This window comes from Cupressus sempervirens, chromosome 8, assembly GCF_028749045.1.
Source record: "Cupressus sempervirens isolate cs-2001-9-10 chromosome 8, ASM2874904v1, whole genome shotgun sequence".
Taxonomy (NCBI): Eukaryota; Viridiplantae; Streptophyta; class Pinopsida; order Cupressales; family Cupressaceae; genus Cupressus; species Cupressus sempervirens.
In genome coordinates, this window is record NC_143125.1 from 224,328,483 (window position 1) to 224,344,585 (window position 16,103).

Below are 16,103 nucleotides of genomic sequence, written 5' to 3' on the forward strand. Positions count from 1 at the left end.
ATCTTCAAAACTATGAATCAAGGATGCTTCAATGACTGATATCATGCAATATTTTATTCTATCCCGTGCAATAATTTTCCTAAGGAAAATATTTCATTATCTAGAATATAGTGAATAGTATAAGAGAGATAAATTGATATGATAATTGTAACATGTATTCTGACCAGTATTATGATAAATTAAATAAAGAGTAATAAATCAACTGAGATGTATAGATGTTTGCACATATATAAGAAATGCATGATATCGAGGAGACAAGAAAGAGATAACCAATTACTCAAAATAGGTGGAATCACATGTTTAATAAAGGTGGATCATCCTACACTATGTAATTAAGTATGCATAACATTTAGAGGATGAAAGTAAGCTATATGCATACAAGATAGATCTGATACATAATAACATAAAGTGGAATGTGACAAATACTAGATACCACCTAATTTAGAATTTATCCTAAACCATATGCATGAATAATATCTAAAATTCTTAGCATGTAATGTAAAACCTACCATGTAATGAAATGTGGTAAGAAAAGTTATCTAAAATCTAGTAGGTGAATATTTAATTAGAACAATAATTATAAATCGTTTTATTTACCTAAGATAAACTACGCATCTTAACTGAAGAAGGCTATACTCTAAAGAGTCTACTTGTTACCTTAAAGTATTATTTTTCATATCTATTCCAAATATTATTATTGAATCTAATCTATCTAAAATATTATAATCCAATATATTGGGCATTATAAAAGTTTTATTAGAACTGATGAGCACTCATCCAAAGAAACCATCCATACACAAACCTACATCCGAATTTACCTACACCAAAGATAAATGTACAACTAATGTAAGTCTTGAATTGACAAGGATATTTCTTTAAAAAGTTAAATCTCTCATCATCCTTTAAATAAATGATCCAATGGTTCTTTTCTTCCTCCTCAAAAAATACATGTTTTTTCAATTGAGATAACATAGGTTGAACTTGAACTTCCATTTCAAGATTAGGGAAGTATTTTATTGCATAGACTATCCATAGAAGAACCTTGTCATTTCATTTAAGAGATTAATGAAAGAAGGAATATTTCCAAAGAATAAATTATGAAAGCTTTAGCTAAGACTAGACTACATGCAAGACCCTCCACCTCCTATAGTCCTTAAATAGATGAAGAAATAACTATATCTATGAGAAATGATGAATAGAAATAATGAAATATTTTGCATAATCCATTAACTCGTAACTCATAATAGTTAATACAGCAAGATGTCATACACATAACTATAAGAATTTGATTTCCATCCAACTATAATAATTTAGAGAACAATTGAATATATGTGACACATCTAAGGTAAGAGATCTTATCATATAACAACAACAATACGTAGCTTTATCTTATCATATATAAGTTGTATAATATCATTGCTATCAATCCAAGCGTCTGAGGTAAAAAGCTAACCAAGCTATGATGATAATCTAATCTTAAGATATGTCCAAAGCATGATAGATAATAATAAATATATGAAGCGTTGCTTAGGAAGAAATTAAGTCCAGCTGCAGCAAAAGGAAAGAGAGGGGATCAAAGACGTGCAGCAGTATCCCACACCGTCTCCACAGTATCCGAGGGCGCAGCATTCCAAGTCATCGTCACCACAGTCTTCATCGAAAACGCGGGGATCAGTGCACGGATCTTCAGAGCAGTATCCCGCTCCGTTACCGCACGATCCGATCTCGAAGCACGATTCACCGTCACCACAGTCATCTTCGTTTGTGCACTCATTGTCGAGGCAGGGAGCAGAGAAGGGATAATCCATGCCTGCCAATAGACACCTTCAAAGTGTTATAACAAGAGAGAAAATTAATGAAAACAGTATTAATCAGTAGGAGGTAAGTATATATATACTTACCTGCCATGCCCACCACCACCAAGGCCATTGTTACAATTAGCGCCATGCAAAACATTCTCATTGCCTCTGCCATTCTCTCTTATCTCTCTCTCTCTCTTATGATGTTCTGTTGATGTGAAGAAATGATAGTGCAATCTTATATTATAGACGGGAGTGCCCCACTGTCATTTTAACGTTAGGAACCCTCCCAAAACATTGGGAGATTTAATCCACGAATATTTCTCTTGGGAGCGATCTCCACAATGCATACGTCAATTTGACTTTGGATACGTTCCTCCGGGGATTTTATCAAGATACTCCCTGTTTTTTAATATATATATTATAATCGCTATATGTATTTTTAACAACTTACATTTCCAATCATTCTTCTTCATTGTTTATTATTATTAGGGTGCCGTTTTATGAGGGGGGCTTAAGCTCTATTTTTTAAGAAGTGGGTGGTCTTATAAGCAAAATATAATTTTGCAATGGGATTATTTAGAATCTACTCCTGAAAAGTAGAAGCCCCACATTTTTAGGAACCGGGTGAAAAAGGGGCGGGGCTGGAAATAGCCCCACTAGCTTAGGAATGCTTTTTGCCATTTGTCAATAATCTAAATTTTAGATTTTAATTAAAATGTAATTTTAGAGGGAATTTAAATTTTCAACTTATTTTAAATGCACATCTTCCTTTAATTTCAGAACTATAATTTTGAGTAGCATAAATCATGGGACCGCTAGCTTTAAAATAATCACTGAAAAATAGCAAGCGGCTTCCACTCTATTTTATAGGAAGCCCCCTTCCATGGGACCCCAGCCTTAGTATTGTTTACACGTTTTACTTCGTCATGGATCATCGACAACAATACGGCATATCAAATGAGACTTGAGTTTTGTTTTTACGCCATGTAATTTATTGATTTTGTCCTAGCTCGACCGAATTCCAATTAGCTTTTTAAAAAGTTTATAATCCCAATAGAGATTCTGGCAGTTCTAGTGGAGGCTACATTCATAAACTCATTTTGGATGGTACAGGCATCTTCGAAACATGTCTAGTTCTGCGCCATTTAATAAATTTGTATATTTGATGCTATACAATTATCTATTGAAATTCTATAAAACCAATTTGAACATTTCACAACTTAAAAGTATGTTGTTAGTATTCTATTTTGAATTGACTCACCGTAACATTTTTTCTTCCATATAGTATTTAATAGAGGTGACTTCTTAAGCCTTGTAAATGTTCTTGGGCAACTAGACAAGGATTGAATGATCTCTTTCCAATAATCTAATCTAGATTTAGTTGACCTCTATAGTGGTTATGGTTTCTAGAGTGGCTCCTAAGTTAAATCTTCCAAAGGTGGTCATTGCTTTTCCCTTTTACATTGTTAGAAATTGTAGGTCAAATTGTAGCCAATTCCTCTATCCAAATAGGATTGCATTATCATTTCTATAGAAAAAATTTCTCCAAACATTAAGGCTCACGATAACAATATCATTGATAATATATATTAGCTAATGTATAATAGTAGCTTGGTCTCATTTATGATATTGATTGGGGTGGAGATAAATATTAACTTTCAATTTCCTCAATCCCTTCACTTTTATGTTCTTGTTGTGAAGGAATTGAGTATTGTTGTTAATCTATTTGGTTGTTGCAATTCCTTTTTTCTTAAGAAACATTTGTAACTTATCAAAATAAATAATCTATTATGCTTTGCACATATTGTTGTAAATCTAAATAGAGTCTTGATGCACACATTGATTCTTTTAATTGGAGGAAAACAAAGAATGATTTTCATTTTATTATATTACTCAACTATATAATTTATGAGAGATACCTTAGATACATAAGACAAGGTAATAAAGATAAGATGCAAAAAGTGTAATTTGAAATATAAAACTAGCATGACATCTAGAAACTATATGATTTTAAAATTTATAATAAATGGTTAGCACATAGCTAACCTGATTGGCTCGTTAATATGACAATTTTGGTTGAAATCAAAAACTCATTTTAACATTTCACCTTAATTTTTACCTCATAAAGGTTGTTGCATTTTAAAACAATTCTACTTCTTTCCTAGAACTACTGTAGTATTTTTTAATTTTCTTTTTGCAAGGTACTACATGACTACTACTCTTTATTTTATTTTAATAGAGTTGAGCATGATTAATTCATCCAATCCACTAGTTTTTTCTTATGTAGGGTGGAATAAAATTCATTACTCCAATTCCTCTTCCTTTCTTCTTAATAGGGTGGAAACATGATTCACCATCTGTTTTTGCAATCAATTTTATTTTTCTTGAGTCATAAGAAACTTATTTTTTATTCATTTTTTCCATCCTTTACAATTACATCATAATTTATCATTGTTTACTAATATTTTTCCCATTTTTCTCTTCCATATTTTTTATTCTCTTTCTTGACATCACGTCCTACTTCATTTCCATTTTTTTAGCCTTTTAGCTTCACTCATCATTCTTATCTTTATTATCTTTTATAATAGATTTTTCTTCTTCACCATGTCTTTGCATCATATATTTTCTTCCTCTATCATATGAAATCTTTGGGATTGTGAATGGAAAGATAAATCATGTTTTTAATTATCAACTATTTCCTTCAATAATTTTTTCTGCATTAAACATTAGTGGATGTAACTGGTTGATGTCCTACTAAATATTTTGAAGCTTGTATAAAGTTGCAAACATCTAGAAAGTCATGTTGATTATGCTCATTGATCTAACAAATGTGTTATGTTTAAAAATTTGTAAGGGACAATGGTTGTGCAAACTTATTAAGAATCGAATCCTCAACATTACTTGTCTTTAAATTCAAAAAAAAAGTATCCTACTTCATAACTTCTTGTTTCTTCCACATACTCTCTTTGTCATTCATATGTGCAAAGTTTTTCATGAGCACATCGAACCTCCCTTTCTCAAACAATAGTCTTCATGAATATCTTCCAAAGGTAGTAGTTTATATGGCATGAGCTTTGGGGTCCAAACAATATTCTAAATAGGGCCAACTTCCACATTAGAATCTTGAGATAAGAATGCATATCTAACTAAAAAGGAACCATTATTTGTATGTTTCCAAACTCATTTGTCTTTAGATCTAGGAGAGAACAACTAAGGATTTGGAAGAATCTTTGACATAGCTTCAATATCTTCTTTTATTATGTTTGGACTTCTTATGATAGCTATATGATTTTTGTAGAGATAATTTAAGTTGACCCATCTAGCAGTTTCCACTTCTGGTACCAAGAATTCCCAACATTTTCCCCTAAAGTTCTCATCAGACATTCCTACCTTCATTTGTCTTTCCTCTTTCCATAATTTCTACCAAAAGGATATATTTCTTCCATTTCCTATAAGTTATATGATCCCCTTTCATAGGATGCCATTAGTTTTATTGATGAATTTGCAAAGGAAGGAGCTATCATTAGTATTGTTCGGTTTAATGAAGGAACCAATAGGGTCATGGGGTAAATATTTGACACTTCAAATATTGGTTGAATCTTTTTTCCTTCAATCAGCTTCTAGCTAAATTTTATTATAAGGGCTCTATTTATTTCTCTGAATCTTCTGATGCTAAGGGACCCCTAAGAAATCGATTTGTACAGTTTCTCCCACCAAACTAGAGACATTTTACTTTTGTCCTCTGTGCCTATCCATAGAAAATTCTTTTCTATTTTTTTCCAAAGTGTCCACCACTTTACTTGGCATAGTTTCCATAGACGTGCAAAATATGGAGATTATTTGTATATATTCCTTAAAAAGTTAAAGTTTTCCTCCAAGAATAAGGAGTTTACCTTTCCAACCAACAAGTTTCTTGTTAGGAGATAAAGGAAGTCAACGGTAAATGTCAGAGGTCAAAGAAATCTCAGAGTTAAAAATAGAGGATATTTGAACTTGTATGTACGTCTTAGTATTTAAAAATGAAATTTAGTTTTTTGAATGTCAATGTTTTGGCCCAACACCTAGCATAATCATTTAAGGGGTCTTTGCATCTTTTAGCTTCAAGAATAAGGACTCCACAAAACAAAATAGTTTCATCAAAAAAAGTTGATGTCTTGTGGGGGGAGTCTAGGAGAATCTCTTACACCTTTTACAAATTAATTTTAGTTGACTCTTCTTAGATTTAGTCCTAGAACTTCTGCAACTATAGATAAGGGGATAAGGGATCTCCTTGTTTGAGCCTTATTCCAAAAGAAAAGAAGCCAGTAGGGGATTTATTAATAATCATAACATGCTTATTAGTTCTAATACAACTCATAGAAATGTTAAGGAATTTCCCTTTAAATGCAAACTTATTCAATACTTCTTCAAAGAAAGTCCAATAACTTTATCATAAGATTTAGAGATGTCAAGTTTAAGAACCATAGTATATTTTCAATTTGAATCCATAGAATGTATAAATTGATGTGTAGTGATGACAACATCCATGATATCCTTTGAGAGAAAAAAAACCTTTCTCTTCTTTAAAGACCAACTTATCCAATATAGGTTTTAACCATGATCTTTGAGTTGATTGTATAAAAAAATTTCTATAAGTTTCTAGCTCTATAATAAGAAAAAGAAGTATGGTTATTGTTCTTTGGTATCAAGGCAATATAAGTTTTATTCAAGTCATTATCTAGCTTTCCTATTCTAAACAAATGACAAACACATTTGGAGACCTCTTCTCTCGCTATCTCCCAATGCACTTAAAGAGAAACAAGGGGGGAAACCATCAACACAAAGAAACTAAGAATCCTAAAAAGAAAAGTTCTACCTTCTCACTTCCTCTTTACTAGCTTAAGCCATGAGATCATAGTTGTCCTCCTCATAAACTAGCAACAAAATGCAACTAAGAATTTCCCAGTGTCATCAAGATAGCAATTTCCTCTGTATTGAATTCATTTTTATTAGTCACCATCATGTCATCCACATTATTTAAAGATCTTATTATATTTCTACACTAAGGTTCAAGCATAGATCGATAGAAAAATTGAGTGTTTTTTTCACCCTCAGTGAGCGATTAGATTCTATATTTTTTCCTTCCAAAACACTTGTCTTTGTTTTGATATCTTAACCATTCTTCACTTAGGTTCCTCTTTGAGATACCCAACTCTTCATCTTCATTGTCTATTTCCATCCAGTTTTGAACTTTTTCCATTTTCCCCAGCATGAGATTTTTTATTCTATCCTTTTACTTTTACTTTCATCAAGAAAATGCAAGCTAGGTGACTACACTTGGGGGGGTTGGAGGGTGAATCAAGAACCACTTAAACTTATTTCCTTTAACCACTTTTTTATATTGACTAATCTATTTGCATGCATAAAACATTAGAGTATTAAAGTAACAACACCATGACACAATATTTGGTAACCCAGAAACCCTCCAAGTAGAATGTAAAACTGGGGTGGGGATGACACTGACAATGCTTCACTACTATAGTAATAAAGTTGGCCTATTATGGCTTACAAATGATCACTTATGGTGATCTTACCCTATTAGGAGTAATATGGACTATAAGGCTCACCTTGTGAAATGATTTATATAATACAGTTAACTATGTACTCTATTATGAGTTTCTGCAATGACTTTTAGGTCCACCTTGTTAAAGGATTTGGGAATGGGGAACCTCTTAGGATGAATCAGTGGATTATCTCTAAAATGCAAATGTGATTGTTGAATGAAGATCCTTTGAAGTAAACTAATCACCTGACTGTGATAGATGAGTCTCTTCCTTTCCTTGTGATGCTTGTAGCCTTTAAACAATCTGCCTTATCATGTTCTCTAATGCTTGAATGATGATACAATGAATAGACATTACACTTTATACAAAAAAAAATATTACACTTATATCCATCCAAATAGTTATTACATAGATTGGCTACAACATAATTATTTCCAAAAAATAATCACCAAGTCGGTTCAGTGCTTTAACATAAGTTACTGTCATACTTGAGCAATATTGGAAACACTCAATCATCATTGTATCCTTGGTGAGATTTGGTAGTTGGTATATGTTGAATGAATGGTTCATACTGATCACTTGGTAGGCATTCTTGCCTTGGTATACACTATTCTACCATCTTGATTATTACCTTGGAACACGACTACTCTGCTAACTCAATTCACATTAGGGCTTAGTAGGCACAATTAAATCGGTTGACACTAGAGTTTGATGTGAACTATCAACTCTGTTATCACTACAACTTTTTGGAATGTTAATGTGTTTGCTTTTGATCCTCTGTGAACTCAGTTAACACTACATACTAGTGACTCGGTTGCAACTGGCTTTACATTATGACTATGTGTTTTGACACTAGTTGGCAATATACCTTTTCATGAGATCAACAAACCATTCTTTACTTAGGTTCCTTTTTGAGATACCAAAATCTGCATCTTCATTATCTATTTCCATCTAGTTTTGAACTTTTTGCATTTCCCCCAGCAAGTCTTTTTTTCTTTCAAATATTTTGACAAAAGAATTTGTATTACATCCTTCTACTTTAACTTTCATCTCTCATATTTTAGTAAATAGATTAATCATTGAAGAGATCATCAGTAGGGTATTCCACCACCCTTAGATAAGATCCCTTAGGACATGGTGGGATAGCCACATATTTTAAAATTAGGAGAGAGAAGCCATCATTTTATTGATTTTCCATTCCAACATAATAGTATTATGGTCAAATCTAGTTCAAGCTTTGGCTATGAGAAGGAAGTCATCAAGATTTTTCTAGTTAGTGGATACACTAAATCTATCCATTCTCACTTGAATAAGTCTACTACTCGATCTTCTATTGGCCCAAGTAAACTTAGATCCTTCAAGATCAAGATCAATAAGCCCTTATTGGAGTTAAATCTCCCCATAGTCTATCAAACTTTCAGAGATCTTCAATTCCTCCAACATTTTCTAAATGGTAAAGAGGGGAATTAAAATCTCCCACTACCATCCATTTGGAATTCTAGTTATTGTCCACCTAGTTGGACATAGAGGACAAGAACTTTTTATTTTGTCATTTCTTATTAGGAGCATATATGTTGGCTAAAATTCAAGACCAACCAGTTGTAATGTCGTGACAAACTAAAATAAGGAAATTAAAAGAAGAGTAAGTTAAGTAGCAAAGATTTTATTCTTGTTCCACATGATTGCAAGACCTCTTGAAGCAGCCAAAGAGTCCATTGAAACCTACTCTCCAATAGACCACACAATACTAGCCAATTTATAAAAATCTTTCTATGCATCTTAGTTTCTTGAATAAGGATCATATCAACTTTGGTCTCTTGAAAAGAACACTTTAAAATATGATGCTTCACCGTACTATTAGGATCTCTCAAATTCCAATATTAAACATAAATCATTTTCGTCGTCTTAATGTTCCGAGAAATTTCTTTGTGTAGAAATATAATGCAATCCTATTTGGAGAGGGGAATTGGCCACAATTTGACCTGCAATTTCTAACAATGTAAAAGGAAAAAGCGATAACCACGTTTGGAAGATTTAACTTAGGAGCCACTCTAGAAGCCATAACCACTCTAGAGGTTATCTAAATATAGATTCAATTATTAGAAAGAGATCATTGTCTAGTTGCCCAAGAACATTCACAAGGCTTAAGAAGTCACCTCTAGTAAATACTATATGGAAGAAAAAAATGTTACGGCAAATTAATTCAAAATAAAATACCACCAAAATACTTTTAAGTTGTGAAATGATCAAATTGGTTTGATAGAATTTCAAAAGGTAATTGTATAGCATCAAAAATACGAATTTATTAAATGGCGCAGAACCAGAAATGTTTCGAAGATGTCTGATCCATCCAAAATGAGTTCATGAATGCAGCCTTCACCAGAACCGCCAGACTCTCTATTGGGATTATAAGAAAAGTTTAAAAGCCAGTTGTAATTTGGTCGATACAGAACAAAATCAATAAATTCCATGGCGTCAAAACAAAACTCAAATCTCAATTGATATGCCGCATTGTTGTCGATGATCCATGACGAAGGACAACATGTAAACAATAATAAGAAAAACAATGAAGGAATATGATTGGGGATGTAAGTTGTTAGAAATACATATTGGGATTATAATATATATTGTAAAACAGCCGGAGAATATCGCTACTTGTAAAGAGGAAGCCCCAGATTCAAAAGGACGATGGGCTCGATGGGAGTATCTTGATAAAATCTCCGGAGGAACGTAGCCAAAGTCAAATTGACGTATGCATTGTGGAGATCGCTCCCAAGAGATACTGCTGCTCTTAAATCTCTTTTTCTTTTCTTGTGCCGCAGTGGGACGAAACACTTATATTATCTATTATGCTTTGGACATGTGTTTAAGATTATTATTATCATATCTTGGTTAGCTTTTCATTTCATTAAATTGCCAGAAACATGATGCTTGGATTGTTAGCAATGATATTATACAACTACTTGTGTGACAAGATAAACCTACGTGTTCTTATTAGTTTATTGATTGGAAATAGTGCTTTTTCAGATTATAATATTTAAGACTATGGTTTGTAAGATGTAAGGGCCTGTTTGGCTGTGGGAATAGGAATAGGAGAATAGGAATAGCTACTCTGGAATACTTATTTTAGAATATAAAATGGGGGTACATATTCCTATCTCTATTTGGTTCAGCCAGAATTTGATCGAGAATTTGCGGACCCAAAAATTTATGTTTTCTAAAATAAATAAAACTAGAATACCTATTTCTGTGGAATTGTGAAACCTCATTTTTGGGCCAAAATTGGAATACGTATTTCAATTTTATTTCATATTCCAATTCTGATTTGGTGCATCCAAATGAAGAATTCAAAATTTTAAAAATTTACAAATGCCTATTCCGCTTATAGTACTCTAGGCCCTCTTCAATTCTTGAAATTTTCAGCCTCTAACTCATTGCACAAAATTAGTTACATCACCTGCAACAGGCACACAAAAACCAGAAAATACAACTTCAGCAACAAGGTAAAACGGCTTTAACTTTAATATGATAACTAATCCAAGCTCGATGCTCCTGCATCAGATTGATATTCCTGTTGCCAAATGAGCCCTAATGGAATTCTTTGACATCATATATGGAAATTTTCTATTTTCTATTGGCTATTGTTATTTTTGCCGGTGGTCTTTTCCTTTTTCTATACAAATATTATGTGAAATATTTGAACATGTCAATGTCAATTTAACAAGAGATCTATGTATCTATTGTTGTGATTTCCCAAACACACAATAGCTGTAGAGAATAAAACTTGTTCAACAAACATCCTTTGCATGCAATGAGGTGTAGACATTTTAAAGAGTTTGGTACCTCAATCTATGTGCTAGCCAAAAAATGGCAACATCTAAGAACATTATAAGATGGAAATATTCGTTAAAGCATCACTTTGGCTCTATGTCATCAAATGAAGTTTTGTTATTTTAAGGTTGAAATAATTTAGTTAACTCTTTTTGAAGTAAGAACAATCTAGTCTGATGTTTTGTGAATATTGAAAAATATTTCAATTCTTCTTGGAGAGTAAGAAGAGATTTTGAAGAGGCTCCTTTCATAAAGACTAGTGGTTTTAACATAGTCTCAAGTACAGTTTTACTTACCTTTTAGTTGTGTTCTATTCTTGCATAACTTTTTACTTTTAAGGCTAGTGATGCTCTTCCAGGCAGTGACCAAAAAATTATAAAATTATTTCTTAGTTTACCCTCATTATTAATTTTCCTAAAATAAGGCAAAATCCTAAATCACCTTTTCTGTTTTGGTTTTCATGCCTTCATTGGAAGATTATATAGTTAAATTTTTTTTACTGCCAATCGAAATTTGATTTTATGCTCTCTTCTTAACAAGAAATTACACAAACTTCCCTTAGAATGGAAAAATCCACTCTCCCTCAAATTTTGAATCAATTTGTTATCTCTCTTCCCTCTTTAAGAGAAAAAGTTCAAGAAAAATGAGTTCTTTAAGAGATACAGATTGATCAAATTGCATACAAAGGCTTTACAATGAATGTTTGTCCTTGCGTAGACCAATCCTTTTGGGTTTGAATATTTTGGGCTGATGGGTTGCCAGCTAAAAACCTTTCTATGAATATTCCTTACAAACTTGTAATCAGACCGATGGGAAGGTCATTGCAAGCTATCAATGAATAATGGTAATCAAACAAATAATACTATGGCAATTCCTTTTAGTATACTTAAGTTGCATCGATATCCTTATACCTTTAGTAATCTATATTGATACTAATTTAAGAGCATGCATTGGATTGATGTTTGTATCCTATTGTTCTCCTTATGAAATGATGATTCTTTATAGTTCCATGAATAAAGATTGCTTCTTGGAAGCAATTACTTTTAAAATCCTTGAATTACAAGAACATAAGGTATTGAACTCTCATTGATGCATGATGTCGCTAATAAATTTGGTTTAAGGAAAGGGAAAATGTTTCCTTTCCAGATATATTTGAATGATAAGGGAAGAAACTTGTCACTAACATAGTTTTAAAAGAAAGCTCAAATTTAAAAGAGGGTTTATCTCAACTAAAATGTGATTTCTATAGTTGTTCTAAGCTTGTTGCACAAATTGGGCATAATTTCATGACATTGATTACAGAGGAATCTAAAAGAGCCAAGCATTTCAAATCATAGAACACCTTCCTAATAAACAAAACTTTGCTTTCACCTTGAATCTTGATGATGCACTAAACAATAAATTCTTCAGTACACATTCTTCAATATTTTCTTATGTTTATTAAAAATATGTTGAAAATAAGTCACACTTGGACTATTATATATACTGATCAAATCACTATCTATTAGTAATTAGCCCTTTAATATCAACATGGTTCCTCCTCCAATTCTTGTTACAAAGCTTAAGCTCCGTCTAATACAAAATGAAAAGGTCATGTTAGATGTATATGATGAAAGAATGAAATGGTTAAAGATAGTGTCTCCATCTAATATGAAATGAAATGGGCATGTTAGTTGAAATAAACTAAAAAGACGTTGTGTATAGATGAAATAATGAAATGGATGATTTTTGAGTACTTGTATAGGCACTCGACATTCATTGTGCACATATTATCATTCAAGATCAAATGGGTGTGTGGGATCGTCTAGCCTTCTGCTTCTCCAGCTGGACACTAATGTGGTTGTATGTAATGCATTTCAAGTTGAACAAATATGAGATGACAACAGAAAAAATTCTATGAAATACCATAATATTATGGTTTATTTCAACTACGTAAGAAGATGGAGCAAGAGAAAAAACCCTTCACTACACTATCATTCTTGTAGTGTAGTGACCCTCCTCCTACAAGTTTCTCTACTCGTTATTGTTCTTGACAATTAAGACTTCCATATCCAACTTTCTAATGAGTAGTCTTGTAATCTCTAGTCCTATCTAAGGTCACACCACTAATTTTTAATAACTTTAATAACTTTAAGGTCACACTATGTTGTAACAACACTAAACTTTCCTACTTTCTCAATTTTAAAATTAACCCTACTAAATTACTTCCCTCTATCATACATACTTCCCCCATTCCACCAAAGGCAGAGTCTCTAGCTACTCACACTACACTTGTTAAATTATAAGATCTCTTATGTTACATATGTCACTTATATTAAATTCCTCATTTGTTCTCTAAATTATTCAAGTTTGAAGGAAATCAAATTTTTGTCGTTATAAGTCTATGATTTCTTGTTATATTAGTTACTTCTTCCATGTACTCTAGTTTTAGCTAAAACTTTCATAGTGTACTCTTTAGAAACATTCCTTCTTTTATCAACCTCTTAAATGAAATGAAAAGCTTCTTCTAGTGATGGTCTATGTAATAAAAAACTTCTCCAATCTTGAAATGGATGTTCAAAATGACCTATGCTACTCCAATTGAAAAAAAAATGCTTTTATAGGAGGAAGAAAAGAACCATTAGATCATTTATTTAAAGGCTCTTGAGAGATTTTATTTTTTTGGGAGATATCCTTGCCAACTCAAGCATTATATAAGTTATGCTTATCTATAATGTAGGTAAATCCAGATGTAGGTGTGTGTATGAATGATTCTTAAGATGAATTCACATTGGTTCTATTTGAACAACTATAAAGCTCAATATATTGCATTATAAACATTTTGAGGGATTCTATTGAATAATAATATTTGGAATAGATAGGACAAACCAAAATTTTAAGGTAATAAGTAAAGATTTTAGAGTGTAGCCTTTTTGAGTTAAGATGCGTAGTTCATCATAGGTAAATAAAAGGATATGCTATTATTGTTCTAATTAAATAGTCACTACCTAGACTTTACATAATTTTTATGAGAAAATTGTATTGCATAGTAGTTTTTACACTACACATTAAGAATTTTAGATAGTATTTGTGCGCGTGATTTAGGATAAATTCTAAATTAGGTGTTATCTACTATTTATTGCATTCCATTTTATGTTATTATGTGTGAGATATATCTTGTATGAATTTATCTTATTATCATCCTCTACATCTTTTTCATACTTAATTACACAATGTAGGATGATCCATCTTTAATAGACATGTGATTCAACCTAGTGTGGGTAGTTGGTTATCTCTTTCTTATATCCTTGCTATCATGTATTTCTTATAAATGTGCAAATATATGTACATTGTAATAGATTATTATTGATTTATTATTCCTTGTTTAATTAATCATACAATTGGTGGGAATACATCTTACAATTATCATATGAATTTTTCTCTCTTACTCTATTCACTGGACTTCTAGATCATGAAATAGTTTCCTTAGGAAAATTCTTGCATGGTATTAGAGTCATTGGATCATCCTTGATTGGTATAGTAGGAGATATTTGGGTGTGCTTGAAGGAGATAAATTTTTATTTGTCAAGGAAAAAAAACTGTCAATGACATATGCTAAATCTGGTCTCATCATTGTGCCTAAGTAGATATTTTAATTAAATTTGATATACATTTGTCTACTTACAAATTTCCTAAGCTTACTTAGGATAATACATTACCAAGTAGTTCTATATTAGATACCTAGAATGTCATAGCTAGTTTTTGCACATGGCATTAGAGAAATTACATTTTAGGTGGTGATCTAGTTTTTATCATGCATTCCACTTTATTTGTAAGATCCACCTCTTGTCTTGGAGGAGAAACATTTGGTGCTATGAATAATAGTGACTTCTAGTGTATTTTCTTACTCATGATCATTTACAAAGGATAAGAAGTTGCATCAAATACATGTTGTTAGGCCATCAAGCGAATTGTTAATGCTAATGTTTGTTGTAGGTCCATTCATAAATGTGTTTGGATGAATCAACCATATAAGTTATAATTCCATTCTTGGTTGCATTTTTAATTCAGCACCATTTAACAATGTTTTTATAGTATTGTTATTGATTGGTTTGGGATAAAAATTCTATTACAAGTAAATTAATTAACAAATATTTAATTTAGAATAATTTTTTCAATATGATTTATTTATTTGATCACTTTGGAATAAGGGAAGTAAAATATTTATTAACTATTTCCATGGATAAGAAATATTTTACAGAATAATTTCCTTTTATTATAATTGAAGGGCAAACACCTTGGGGATTTTATTGGAAAGAGAGAGAAGACAAAACTTTCTACAAGATATGATCATAATTGAGCTTTATTATAACAACATAAAAAAATTATGTGCCTAAAGGATGGGTTGTACAAAATAAGTTGATGACTGATTAATTTTAAATATTATTTATATTAAAACATAGTGATTCAAGAAGAATGAAGTAAAAAGATAGAAGCATTTTATTTGTGATTAAAATTTAAGAAAATGTGATATGAAAACAAAATATGGGAGGTTCTAGTATATAGTACTATCATAGAGTATATTAAAATAATACTTTGTATGATTAAATAAAATAATAATTTTGTTAGTAAAATTTTTTAATCATATATATTATTATTATTAAAGTTTATATTTTGATAATTAGAATTATAAAGTTTGAATATTGGAAAATAAATATTTGATTTTGAAATAGAGATAAGTTTTGAAATAAATAAAAATCTAAATTGAATGCACAATTTGAAACATTTAGAACATTACTTTATAAATACAGTGTTTATAAAATGAAGCAATTGTAATGGAGCTTTGTGACACACTTATTTATAGTTATTTATACACACACATGCACACACACATACAAAAAGATGTGTGTGTGTGTGTGTGTGTGTGTGTGTGTGTGTGTGTGTGTGT